The sequence below is a fragment of the Cnephaeus nilssonii genome (genome assembly GCF_951640355.1).
Source record: "Cnephaeus nilssonii genome assembly, chromosome: 11".
Taxonomy (NCBI): Eukaryota; Metazoa; Chordata; class Mammalia; order Chiroptera; family Vespertilionidae; genus Cnephaeus; species Cnephaeus nilssonii.
The window spans coordinates 79216736-79230777 of NC_137082.1; positions in this window are offsets into that span (position 1 = coordinate 79216736).

The window sequence follows — 14042 nt, forward strand, 5'->3', positions numbered from 1 at the left end:
GTTATAATATTAATTCTTTGTGAACGAGTATCTTCCACCTAAAAATAGGAAATGGTAATAATATAAATTTCTTAGTGATTATTGTGATAACTTAAAAAAATAATACATAAAAGAGCTGTGTGACCTATGAAAACTTAGGACAGTAGGATATATCATTATTCAGGTTATCACATGGATAGAAACCTGCAGTACCTGGGGAATGGGGTGGGGCCAGGGATAGGGGCCTTACTGTGCTCATTAGATCCTATGTACAGAGGTGAGATTATACGTCTTTTAGTAATTAGTGACTTAAAATCTCTTTGAGCTATTTGTTTGCTAGGAAGCAGCTGGGCTCACCTTCCCAATTTTCATCCTAATTGCTTTGGTTATAATAAAGAAATTGAAACTTACACGTTTAGGGCTTACATCTGATAAGGTATAAATCATCTTTAAGTTATCTGATCAAGCATATTTGGGTGAGAAAAATTGTTCATCGGTGACTTGTTCCTAGGGCTGAGGGAAGCCCCTCTGTTATGCTTATAGCCTGAAACAAATGCAGATCTGAGCTGTGCATATTTCTAGGAGAGAGAAGAGGGAGATTTGGTGAACTGGAAAGAATGCTGGCCTGAAAAGCTGGAAATCTGGATTCAAGCAACAAACAAGTAGGAGACTTTGGCAAAGTGGCCTCTCTCCTTTGGACCTCATTCTTATGTGTGAAATGGGTGGGTTGTCCATGTCTTCCCCACCTTTGTCTACTTCCTCAGTACTCAACACCCTAATAATATCTTATTGCCCTCTATGATAATCTCCCAGGAAAGAATGAAAAACCATTCACACCAAGGTACACATAATTGATGGGGCTTCCACTAGAAAGGGATGGAAGTTTTAAGCTAAAGGGATGAAGTATTAGCTGTAGAATTCTGGACATTAATCAAAAGATGAGGAAGTTATTTTAGAAGCAAAAGGAACTTTCTAGGAACCTACAAACATAACTTGGAGGTAGCTATGCTTTCTTTCTATGCTGTCATTTGGCACAAGTGGGAAGATGAATCTGAGAGAAGCAATGAGCTGGGTAGCTAATCACAGTGCAGGCCCTGTATGGATGCCAGAAAAGGCCAAGAAACATGGGGATGACAGCTCATCTTCCTGGTCTGCTTCTCTGGTTTGTGCCCCAGCTCCCTCTCTCTTAGTTCCCTGAATACTTTATTTAGTCTAAATATCACATTTTTGAAGCTTATTTAATTCTGTAATTCAACAGAATCATACAATTCTAAAAGAGAAAAGGCTTGACTAAATATGTTCAGTCTCTGGGCCACTTGCTAGAAATGTGTATTCTCAGGCCCACTTCAGACCCACTGAATCAGAATCTGCATTTTTAACAAGATCCCTAGGTGATTTGCATGCATATGAAAGTTTGAGAACCACTGAATTCATTTTTCAGGGCATTCATTCCCCAGAATTAAAATCCCTGGTGAGTGTCACCAAGGGCCCTTTCCCCTAATTTAAGTGGTTCTTCTTGCAATGCTGTTTTTATCCTCTGGCTACTAGTACACAGTTGTCAGATCCCCCAGGCCCATTCTGAATGTCTGTGGAACCCAGCTATACATATTTAGTTCTTTTAATGTTTGCTCATAAATCAAGCCCTGCATCCCCTTAATCAATCTAGTAACCCTCTGCTGAATTTGCAGCAATTTGTCAACATCTTTCTCTATCTGAGAAGCTCTAGGCCTGAATGTAATTTTCTATGTGGGGACACAGGTATTATTTACAGGATTTAAAAGTCCTTTAAGATATGTGATCAAGGCTAATAATCAAACAAAGTGAAGGCAGTATATGTGCAAAGACTAAACCATCATCCGAAACCTATTTGATAGTAGCATCACCATCATGGTCATCATTGTCATGAACTGCAATTCAAAAGATACATAGCTCTTAAACTCTTATCATGCATGTGTAGAAGAAGTGCCAAGGATATGAAGAGTGATAAGACATGATCCTATTCCATGGAAAGGTGTGAGTCTAGTTGGCGAGAAAGTTTTGCCATAAAATTAGAAGTAGAAAGTCATAAATGAGTATATAGCGTGTGAAATAAGTGGTTGAGACTCATTGGAGCGAGAGGGATTATTAGGGATTAATGCAGACCAGGGCTCTTAGAAAGTTTCAGACAGGCCTTAAGAACATGTAAAAATATAAATTAATGGAAAAACATAGAAAGGACATTTTGGAAAGAGTCAACAGAGTTGGAGGTATGATTCTAAACAAAACTTTGACTTTTTTCTTTATAGACTTTCCATCTGCCATACTTTGAGACTGAACACGTCTCTTTACATTTTCTGTATCCTCCAACTGTTCTTTAGTAAGCATATATTACTTTAGAAAAGATAAAGCAAATTATACTTTATGAAGCAGCAGAAAAAATAAACTTAGCTTATGTTTCTTTAAATCACACTATCGCTTTCATCCAAAAGAAGAAAGAACTCAGCAAACTAATGTTCACAGAGGGAAAAACAAGTTCTCCTAGCTGCCTTTCTCACCCCTACAGACTGGCAGAAGGAGGGAGAGAAGAAGAATAAATGGCTCCCAACAAGATTTCCTAGGGAAATAAGACTCAGGAGACTTGAGTCTTATAGCTGGTCCTGATATGACCAAGTCGTATGATGGTGGGTGTCACTCTCTCATATGCCAAATGGGGGTTGTATTATGATCACCTGTACTTCAAAAGGGGCTCATTGGGTGATAAGACCTGCACAAGGGATTTCCAACATGCTGATTTAAATATCTGATATACTGTTACCAAATGACCATATCATTTATTGTTCAAAATCCAGACATATTTGAAGATAAAGTGCCCTTTGTTAATATTTAAGAATAGCTGGTATCAACTGTATCTGTCCCCACCCATCAAGCTGTCTGGTCACCCCAGCTAGTGCAGACCAGACCATCCCTAGAACTCTCTTTTTGGAGAAAGAAGAGCAATTCTTTGTCTACAAGGGAACAGATTGCTTGGCTTTGTGAGACATAATTTATTCTCCAGTGTAAGCAATTCGTCCAGAAGCCATGTTTTGTGTGAAGGACACCTTAGTGTGTAGAATGAGGGATGGAGATTTGCTGGATATAACGATTTTCAGTCTTTCCCTCTCACCTCTGCTCTGGAAGATTGAGTTAGAATTGCTCTCAAGGCCACGGAATAGATTGATGCATATTCTAATTCCTAATGCCTGCAGGGCAATAATTCAGGTGATTCCTTCAGCTACAATAACAAGGTTTATTTTATTGCAGTTTGAAGGCTGTTTGGGGCCTTGGTAGGAGAGTATGTCTCCTGGCTCAAATAGGCTAAACATCTGCTAAGTTCTTCCCCAACTTTATCCTTAACTTTGTTTTATTGTTATTACCCTCAGGAGGCCACTAAGCAAGAGTTCATGGGAGGGAGAATGGAAGTGACATTTCTATTATTATTCAGCACATTTAGGCAATTTATTATTTGGAAATTCATTCCTCCTCACCACTCACGGAACTTAATAAGAAAAAATATTAAAACATTAAGCACATAATACGAGGCTGCATTAATTAAGATAATGTTCTGATTTCCTGCGAAGTGAGGTCCATTTGTGCTTCTTTTACTGAGACAGAACACACAGGTGGGTACTACAGTGTGAGAGGGAACGTGGTGGTCCATAGTGTGACTAGGCACATACGATGCCTAAAACAACCTTGTTCAGTGTGAAGAAGAGAAATATGGATGTTATTTTCTAGATTTGGAAAGCCTGCCAAGGGAAGGAAGAGTGCATTTGTATTAGTGACCATCCAGAAGACAGAGTGAAAGCAGCATAAAACTTGATGTCCTTCATTATAGAAAAAAATATATAAGAGAACAAGTATTCGTTTTTAAATTTTATTTAAAAATATTTTTATTGATTTCAAGGAAAGGAGAAGAAATAGAAGCATCAATGATGAGAGAGAATCATTGTTCTGCTGCCTCCTGCATGCCCCCTACTGGGAATCAAGCATGCAACCCAGGCATATGCCCTGACTGGGGAATCAAACCGTGACCTCCTGTTCATAGGTAGATGCTCAAGCCATGCCCCCCAGGTGAGAACAAGTATTCTTGTCACCAGAACCAAGGAAAATTTGCCTATCTTGGAAGATTTAAACAAATAAACATTCTCTGCATAAATTTCTCCAGGTCTTGAACATTTGGTATCTGGTGGTTGGACTGTCAGGTTTTCTCTAATGACCATTTACTATGAGAGTCATCCCCAAACTATTGAAATAAATGTGGAATCAACATTATTACAGTCTTTGCAAAGGCAAGGTATTAGTGAAATGTACCTTGCAATAATGTTAAGCATTCTAATTAATTATAATTAAAATGAACATGATATTTTCCTAGAAGTAATTGTCACTCTCTGAAAGTCTAAAATACTGTAGTTATAAAAATTATAATTTGTTCTGAAATAGCTAAAACGTGTGAGGTTTAATCTGTAATGCCTTGTAGCCAATGAAGCTGTGTTGTGTTGCTGCCATTGATTAAATGTAGTAGCAGAGTTGGAGCATTTAATCAATCATAAAAGCCACTTTAATGCATTGTATCACTCCAGAGCTGGAGCGATTAGAAGAGTTGCAAGCCAGAATGCAAAATGTGAAACCAAAAAAGGGAAGGATAAAAGAATGACTTACTTCTATGTCAGTCTCAAAATGTACAAAGTGGGTCAAGTTTTGTATGCATTGTATGATCATTTTAGCTTCATAGCTTTGAAATTAATCATTGTTTGCAATGTCTAGAGTTATGCTTATACACATGGAAGTAAGCATAAACAAGTATAGTAATAACAATAATGGATTTTTGAAGGATGATGATTACTATTTCTCATGTATCACTTTTCTTGAAAGAGACTTAATTCCTGCCCAAATGAGAATTTCTAATGTCATTCATACCACAGCTATAGCAAAGAAAAGAAGTTATTGCCAGAAGAAGGAAGAGGAGATGAAAGGGAGGAAGGGAAGTGAAGGAAAAGGAGGAGGAGGAAAGACCAAGATGCTAAATAATTGGTATATCAGACTTGATATAATGAATGGTCAGTCCTGTGGCATGGAATGATCTGGGACTAAGAGAATTTATAATGATACAGAGTCATCTGACAAAAGAAGATAGGGAGATCATCCATTTGGATAGGTAGATAAGGGTTTTTCTTGGTCCATTCTGAGGAAGAATTATAATTAATTTCATAGTCATATGGTATGCATCAATTGCATTTTGTATTACTTACCCATATAACATGTGTGTATCTATCTTTAGTTAAGAATTAATCTGTTTATATCATAGTGTGTGCTCAAATAATTCCTTTCTCATCTTTGTAAAGTCTTGACATAAAAGAACCATTAAAGGGGTTGCCAAGGAGACATTTCTGAAAGAGTTAAATCTCAGTGACATTAGAAGTTAAAACTGTGGATCCAAGACTGGCAGAATAGGCAAATATTACTCCTGAAAATGGTCCCTTCTTCTATTAGTCAGTGGCATTTACTGACAAAAGATGTTTGCAATCTGTAGAACCAAGCTGGAGGGGGAGTCTGACTTCTCAGTGCTTACATGAAGGCTTTTCCTTACATGGTTTGTACTCAGTGTTCCTATTCTTGCTCAGCTTTAGCCCTATTATTTTGGGGTATGTTATAGTTCCCGATTATTTTTAAACCACTTTACTGAACTATGATTGACATACAAAAGCTGTGCATATTGATGAGTTTGGACATAATATACACTCATGAAGCCATCACTTCATTCTATGCCATAAAAATATCTATCACCTTCAAAAGTTCTCTATTGTAGTTTAGTTTTAATTGTAGAGAGATAGTAATATGATAAGCCCGGTATAAATACTTTTACAATGTCAATTCATCAGCTTTGAAGTTTTGAGCTGGTACCGAGCATGATAAATGGCCAAAGTCTTCAAGGAATTGATATTATTGAGAAGACAATGTTAATACACAATACATCATATGTTATAAACAGCTTGTGTAATAGAGCATGTAAGTGTCAATTGTGGGCTAAAATTTCTGTAAGAGCTGAGAAAAATTCAAAGGAAAATACAGTCAGTGAGACCTACGTGGTCAGGAAAAACTTCAGGGAGAACAGATGAATTAAACCTCGGCTATTACTATGGGTTTGATTAATTGAAGTAAATAGGAAGATTGATTGAGAGGTTCCATGAAGGCATCATCAGCCAAAGATGCTGCCCAAAGTTTCCTGTGAAACAAGAGGCAATAAAGGTTTCAGGAGTGATCAAGAGAAGACAATGCCCTCTGCATGACTGCCCCAGAGGCAACTGTTTTTGGACAAAGCATTCCTAGTACTAGTATAGTGTCTGTTGGTGCATTTCTGTTGATGACACAGTATAGTGATGTTGAATAAAATTCAAGATAATAGGGCCAGGCAGTACAGGGTTTTTGAACAAATTAAGGAGTTTCTCTGAAGGCCTAGAGTGTTTGAAGACCGTATAGAGTCAGAGGTATGTAGGCAGGGAGAAGGACTCAGGATATGGCAGGCTGATATCTCTTAACACGCACAGGCTCTGGCTTTCATATGTGTGGTGGAGATGGCTGTTTGTCTTCTTATTTCTATCTTCTTCCTTTTAGAATTGGAATATCTAATATTAGCAGGATATGAGGCTGCCCAAAATAAAGAAAAAAGCTTCAAGATTTCCTTGCACTTAGGTGCAGACATTTAAGTTTTGGTCAATGGGATGTGACCAAATTCATGTGTTAAATTTTTAGATCATCTATTAAAAGGGAATGAACATGATCTCTTTGTCCTCTTGCTCTGCTTTTCTGTGAGCTGGAATGTGGATGTGATGATGAGCTCTCTTAGACCATGAGAATGAGGGGGCACCTTCTAAAGGGCAGAGGAACAAGATGGAAGGAGTCAGGGTCTCCAGCTCTGTTGTGTCATCATGCCAGCCCTAGACTACTAGACTGCTGTGTAAGAGGAAAACACACTATTTGACTTAAGTCACTATATTTCGGGGTACCTTTCACCTTGTGGTTGTTGCAAAGAACTCCATATTTTGGTGTGTGCTTACTCAGACTTATTGATGACTCAAGTACATTAGTGAATGTTGTTTCAATACGCAGGCATAACATATGACTTGATCACATTTTACTTGTGAAGAGCTGGTTTGCTCCTTGGCCTCAGACATAATTCTCTCTGCAGGAAGGATGGCAGCTTCATGTCTCCATCTATATTTTACTTTATTTATTTATGTTGATAGTGAAGTTAAATATATGGCTTGCTGTTTCAGAGTGTTTTGTGTGGCTGCTTTAGTTACTAGAGGAATACAGCAGCTTATTTTATAATCCTTATTTTGGAAGTTCTTTTAAAATTGCATGTCAAAACATAGAGGCCCATAACTCCTTCACAAAGGTTATCATGTCTCCACTCTGAAGTTTCAAGAGACCAGGGGAAAGATGCAATCATTGGCCAGCAGCTGTTGTGTGGGATCATTCATGTCAGCCAGGTCTTCACAAACGGAGGCACAGGTGTGTTCCCTGTCTGGTTTCAGAATTTCACTTCCCTGACTTCATTAAAACCAAATAATTGACGAATAAAACATTTCAAAGGTGTGGGTGTTGAAGTCAGAGAAGGGCTGGGTGATGTTCTCAAGGCAACAGATACTTTGGACAAATCACTGTTGTTTCCACCCTCTAATTCCAAGGCCACTTCTAACTGAGGTCCGGGATTACTATTCTTGCAATAGTCCCCTTCCAGGTCAGCAGGGAGAGGTTTCTTGATAGCCCTGGACTCTGAAAGGAGGGAAGTGAGGTCTCACTCTGGTTATAAAGACACTAGAAGCCTTGCGCACGAATCTGTGCACCAGTAGCTCTCTGCGGGGCCTGGCCACTCCACACCCCCTGCCCAGAGGCTCTCCATGGCCCAGAGGCCCATCCACAGATGGGCGCAGAATGATGCAAGCGTTCCATGCCCCAGCCTGGCCAGAGGCCCATCTGTGGCTGGGTGTGGAACGCTTGCCTCATCACCATGGCGACAAAGCAAGCATTCCGCCAGGCCTTTCAGGCTGCCCGCTTTCAGTGGCTGCCCCCCCGGGACTGGGGGACTCTGGTGGGGCTGAGAGGACTGGGCGCTGCCATCTTGTGGCTATGGGCACCACCATCTTTGTGATGGAGTGATGGTTAATTTGCATATTACCCTTTTATTAGATAGGATAGCCTCTGAGCTAATCAGGAGTGGAAAGTATCTGAAAGGGCAGTTCGTGGGTCATCAGTCTTTATCAGAAGCAAGAGCAATGGCTTTGCAAATAGCTTAATATTAGCAAAATCAAAATTCTCAGAGGAAAAAAAAAACATTTCTCCTACCTCCTCTCACTGAGCTAATAAATGCACTTTTGCTTCTGTTTATTCTTTTGCCTTTTCCCCTTTTCTATCTTCTACAATTCCTCCTTCTTCTTCCTGAAGAAATCGCACTTTCAAGCTCAGATGGGGCTAATAGGATGGAAGGAAATCCAAGTTCAGTTACCCCAGAGCCTGGTAGGGTGAAGGAGACAGGCACGCATGTCTAAGGAGCCACCATTCTTTCTGCCTAGAAGGCAGCCCTGCTTGGTCTCCACACCATTAAGGTGCTCTGCAAAGATTCAGTGACATGAAGCATATCAAGCAGATTTCCTAATTGATGTCCATGAGATTTGCAAATTTCACTGTAATGCATTCTGAAAACTTTGCATCCTTTTGGCAAGATACATTGAATCTCAGGCCCTGGGCTGTGATTGATCCCAATGTCAGGGTAATATGTTAGTGTCTTACACAGTGTTTGATAGGCCTTTATTTGGGATTTTAAAAGGGCTAGCATCCTAGATGAAAATCCTCAAAGGTCATTCCTGGAAAAATACCTTAGTCTTTGAAATTGGCTGTGAGATGGAGAGTTGTTTTCACCCACAATGTGGACAACACCAGACACATGGTGTTGGCTCCAGCTGTCTGTGTCAAGGTGTAGGGTGCCTGTTGGGAGAGAACTGTCCTGACCCAAGGCCCTGGAATTCATTCTCAAGTAGGAGACATTGATTTTCCTATTTCTATTCTATAGCTGTAGGGTGCCTGTCACTTAGGCCAGTTTACTCCAGATAAATACCCTTGGAGCCAGGAGGACCCAGAGGAGTGTCAATACACTGTGGCACCAGGGGCATCACTTTAAAAAATTGGAACTCAGCAAAACCTAAATTTCACCTGTCTTTCCACCCAAATGTCTTACTCTCTCAAGTCTCTATCTGATGGCCCTATCTTAGAAATATCTGCAAAGGAAACTGTAATAATACAACTTGTGACTGCTAACAGGTTTAATCAATGCCTTGAGGATTAAAAGCCCCAAACCTCAAAGGAATAAAACTATAATGATTGAATGAAAGCTGATTTGGTTATGTTTGGGAGAGAAACTGGGACATGGGGCCCATAAATCAAATTGTTGACAGGCTTACGTCCAGCCTTGCTGAACCACTTCCTCCTCTGGGGTAAAGAAAACAAAACATCAATTTTGGATCAAGAGTGCCAGCTACATCATATGTGTTAAAATGAGTTATCCTCAAGGGCTATCCTGAGCCCTTTCTCAGACTAACTGAGACACCTCAATGGTTCACAGAAGTTAGGATGGGTGATTCCATTTACCAGGGTGACGTCATTCTCTTCTGTCTCTGGGAAAGCAGTGAAAGAGGTTGATAATAAACCTAGAATCGCTGGTGAACTTTCCCTAATGTAAGCCAGTCCCTGTGAGAAAAATTGATGTTTACTCCAGGATAGTTACAGGGAGATGCTGCCCACAACACTCTTGAATTAATGACATTGCCACGTACCACTTTGGCAGAACTTATTCTAACTTTGCTCATTGGATGCAGTTTGTGGAACTGCGGCAAAGTGTTATTCTTTGCAACAGATGGCATTCCAGGTATGTGGCAAATTTACCCTCTTTTATTTGCTCATCAATCAAATTTTAGGAGGGTGAGATGAAATGATTTGGAACAAATAAGATATTTTCCCTCCCTCCATCAAGTATAAACTTTAAAAAATAAATTTGTTTCCTGGGAAAATAGACTTATCTAAAGCCATAGAATACTATGAGGAAACTTCCCATTGTATATTTTCAGTTTCAGGAGGGGACAGCTGGCACAAAGCTGGGCAGTGATGTCATTATTGTTTAATATGGAGAACACCAGCATTTAGGACTAGAGCTTACAGGGATTAGAGGACACCAGTCTTTTCCCCTTTGATATGATTTGGAGGCAAAGGTGAGACCCCTCCTGAACCAAGATATTTTGTGGGTTACAGGGTGTTAATATTGCAAGGGCCCAATTGAAGTCTAATCATAGAATGATGGTATGACTAAAACACATGAAAATACCATAGAACACTTGTAGACACATGCTCTCTGACCAGGATACCACCTAGTGAAAACTTATTTTGTCAATTGTAGCCACCAGAAATGAAGGGATGATTTTGACAGATTGAAAGAATTACCCAAGAGGACAATGCAGAGAATACAATCACAGGAAAGATTATTTGAACTACACTAAAGAGCTTAAAAAGAAAAACAAAAACAAAAAAACAAAGGCCAATTCAGAGTCTTAAATCCTAGGCCCAGTTAGAGAAGAAGGCTTTTCAGCGCCCACCTAAAGCAGTCCCTGTAGCTCCAGGGTTAATGTGTGCAAAAACAGCCACAGGATCTGATCATGTCGGTTCCTGAATTAAACATTGAATTCACAGCTTTGCTGTGTCCTCAAATAAAGGAAAGGCATTGGTTGGTAAAGAATTGGACCCTGAAGGATTCAAATTGTCACAGTTCAAAGAACTTTAAAAACAACTTTCCTGAACATCCTAGGGTGTCAGAAACAGTAATATCTTATGAGATGAGGCCAATCTTTATGCCTGAAGATATTGTAATGGCTTCACAGAACAAGATGCCAAGTCTCCTCCAACCCTACTGAACTATCCTGTGTGGCATCTGGAGTTATATCCCAGTATGCTCTTGGGGATCAATTATGAATCAAACCTAGATGTTGACTTATGCATGTCAATATTTTGCATCCACAAAATGTCTTGGGAAATATATGTGGGAATTAGTCCTAACAGTGCTAGACCAGGGAGAGAGTAACATTTTAGATCAGGTTGAATTAATCAATTTTGGTGTATTTACAAGAGATTCTGGATTTAATGTACTAGGTCAAACCAGCTTAAGTAACAGGAAGTGGATTTGATTATTTACTTGGATTATTGACTAAAACTGGATTCAATAGTAACCTATGCCAAAAGAAGTGAAGATATCAGAAATCCCTTAGTTTAATATAAAGCAAGGAATCCAGAGCCTTAGGAAGACATGGGATTTTGAAATGAATTTATCATGTATGACTGATTCATTCTTCTAAAACATGTCCTGCAAGAGAGCCTAGATGATCTTCACTTTATCTCTCATTAAAAATATATATTGATGAAAACAACACCAGAGACTTTCTTGGCTGCCCTCTCTAGATTGGGATAAAAGTGGGAAATGCAACCATTTACATGGATTCTTAATTTTAATGATAATGTGGGGACTAGAGTAGGAGAGGCAAAGTATTAGTTATGAATGCACAGAAGCAGGATGAGCATGTTACCATTAGAAGGCTGCAGGGCATGCCTAGTAATCAGAATAATTTGATCTACCTGGAATTCTGACAATGGCTAATTGATCATGAGTTTCCTAGAACTAAAATTGACAGACACTCCATTACAAACAATTTAATTAAAAAATGGGCAGAGGACCTGAATAAATACGTGGCCAAAGAGGACATTCAGATGGCCGATAGACATATGAAAAGATATTCACCATCACTACTTGTCAGATAAATACAAATTTAAAAAAATATATATTTTTATTAATTTCAGAGAGAAAGGGAGAGTGAGATAGAAACATCAATGATGAGACAAAATCATTGACTGGTTGCCTCCTGCACACCCTCTACTGGGGATCCAGCCCGCAACCCCGGCGTCCTTGACCGGAATCCAACCCAGGACCCTTCAGTCCACAGGCCGATGCTTTATCCACTGAGCCAAACCAGCTAGGGCAGAAATGAAAATTGAAGACACAATGAGATATCACTTCATACCTGTAAGAATTGCCATCATCAATAAATCCACAAATGCAAGTGTAGGAGAGGGTGTAGAGAAAAGGGAACCCTCATGCACTGCTGGTGGGAATGCAGACTGGTGCCACCACTATGGAAAACAGTATGGAATTTCCTCAGAGTGTTAAAAATGGAACTACCTTATGTCCCAGTGGTTCCAAAAGAATATATGCACCCCAATGTTCATAGCAGCATTATTTTCAATAGCCAAGATGTGGGAGCAACCCAAGTGCTCAACTGTAGATAAATGGATAAAAAGGCAATGGTACATATATACAATGGAATATTACTTGGGCATAAAAAGAATGAAATCTTACTATTTGTGACAGCATGGATGAACCTAGAGGGTATTATGCTCAGTGAAATAAGTCAGACAGAGAAAACAAATCCTATCTAATAAAAGAGTAATATGCAGATTGATCATCACTGCAACACACAATATAGCTGCCCCAATGTGGTCAAAGATCCTGCCCCCATGTGGACACAAGATGGCCACCACAAGATGGCCAGCAGGAGAGGGAAGGTGGGAGGCACCCGGCCTACAAGGGAGGGCAGTTGAGAAGGACCAGGCCTGCAAGGGAGGGCAGTTGAGAGGGACCAGGCCTGCAAGGGAGGGCAGTTGGAGGTGATCAACCCTGCAGGAGAGGGCAATTAGGGGGACCAGGCTGGCAGAGGAGGGAAGTTGGGGGCAAACAGGCTGGCAGGGGAGTGGTTAGGGGGTGATCAGGCTGGCAGGCAGAAGCGGTTAGGGGCAATCAGGCAGGCAGGCAGGCAAGCAGTTGGGAGCCAGTAGTCCTGGATTATGAGAGGTATGTCTGACTGCCCGTTTAGGCCCGATCGGACATCCCTCGAGGGGTCCCAGATTGGAGAGGGTACAGGCTGGGCTGAGGAACAACTCCCCTCCGTGCACAAATTTCATGCACCGGGCCTCTAGTACCATATAATTTCACTTATATATGGAATCTAAAGAACAAAATAAATGAACAAACTCAATTGAAACAGACTCATAAACACAGACAGTGGACTAGTAATTAGCAGAGGGGAGAGGGTTTGAAGGACTGGGAGAAAGAAGCAAAGAGACCGAGAAGTAAAAATTGGTAGTTACAAAATAGTCATGGGATGTAAAGTACAGCATAAGTCATATAGTCAATAATATTGGGATAACTATGTATAGTGCTAGTTGAGTATTAGAATTATCAGAGGAAACACTATATACTAGAAAAGTATATGATTATCTAACCACTGTGCTGTACACCTGAAATCAATACCAAATGATAATGAAAAAAAAATCTAATTGATCTCTATACCTGAGAAAAAACTTATATCTTAATGAATAGAAGAAGCCTGACTTTATTTATTTTTTATTTTATTTTATTTTATTTTATTTTATTTTATTTTATTTTATTTTAATTTCTTTATTGATTAAGGTGTCACATATTTGTCCTCATCCCCCCATTCCCATCCCACACCCCTCCCCACGGATGCCCCAACCCCCTGTTGAACTTAACCATTGGTTAGGCTCATATGCATGCACACAAGTCCTTTGGTTGATCTCTCCCCCCTCCCCCCACCCTCCCCTATCCTCCCTCTGAGGCCCGATAGTCAGATCGATGCCTCCTTGTTTCTGGTTCTGTTCTTGTTCATCAGTCTATGTTGTTCATCATTTCCCCTAGATGAGCGAGATCATGTGTCACTAGAGATATACTTATATGAACTGAATGTGAGATGAGCAATAATAGTTATGCTGACAGGCAAATGAATCAGTCTGTAGTGAGTTTCTTTCTGGACCAACAGTTCTTTTGAGACCCAATATCAATGTCCACCAGTTCCTTATGTGTACATGTCGGCACTGACCCCTCAGCTCTGGATGGTGGACAAATGGTGGTAATGCAGGTTCGATTCCCTCTGGTT